We start from the raw sequence: 870 nt of genomic DNA, 5'->3' as shown, positions 1-870 counted from the left end.
ATCAAAGCCAAAGATGGGGAAATTGAAGATATTTACCAAATTGTGCAGTCTGAAATTGACCTAAGAGGCAATCAAGATGTGTTGATTATCACTGGTGACTGGAATGGAAAAGTTGGAAACAGAAGAATCATCAGTAGTTGGAACATATGGGCCTGGTAATAGAAATAATGGTGGAGATCATATAATAGAGTTTTGCAAGATCAAAGACTTGTTTGGTACGAATACATTTTTCAACAACATAAATAATGACTATACATGTGGACTTTGCTTGATGAAATATACTGGGATCAGATTGAGTACATCTGTGGCAAAAACAATAGTGAAGTTCAATATCTTCAGCAAAAACAAGGCCAGGAGCTGCTTGTGGAACAGATCATCAACTGTTCATATGTAAGTTCAAGTTGAAGTTGAAGATAGTTAAAACAAGTCCACAAGATCCAAAATATGACCTTGAATATATCCATCATAAATTTACAAACCATCTAAAGAGTAGATTTGATGCATTGAACACCAATGACCGAAAACCAGAGGAATTGTGGGATAACATCAAAAACAAAAACAAAAGGGAAAAAAATACTCTACATTTTTCAAGTTGAAAGAACTTAAGAAAAAATTTAAGCCTCGAGTTGCAATATTGAATGATTCTAAGGCAATATATGGAATGATCCAAAAAACGAAACCAAACTCACTGCTGTCGAGTCATGCCCAACTTATAATGACCCTTCCTTAGGTTTTCAAGACATTATCACTATGGAGGTAGATTGCCCAACTTTCCTTCCATGGAGTGGCTGATGGGTTTGAATCACCAGCCTTTTGGTTAGCAGTCAAGTGCCTTAGGCACTATGCCACCAGAGCTCCCCCTGGAATGAT

This window comes from Orycteropus afer, unplaced genomic scaffold (assembly GCF_000298275.1).
Source record: "Orycteropus afer afer isolate SDZICR_OR568_19922 unplaced genomic scaffold, OryAfe1.0 scaffold01167, whole genome shotgun sequence".
Lineage (NCBI taxonomy): Eukaryota > Metazoa > Chordata > Mammalia > Tubulidentata > Orycteropodidae > Orycteropus > Orycteropus afer.
This window is presented reverse-complemented; position numbering follows the sequence as displayed.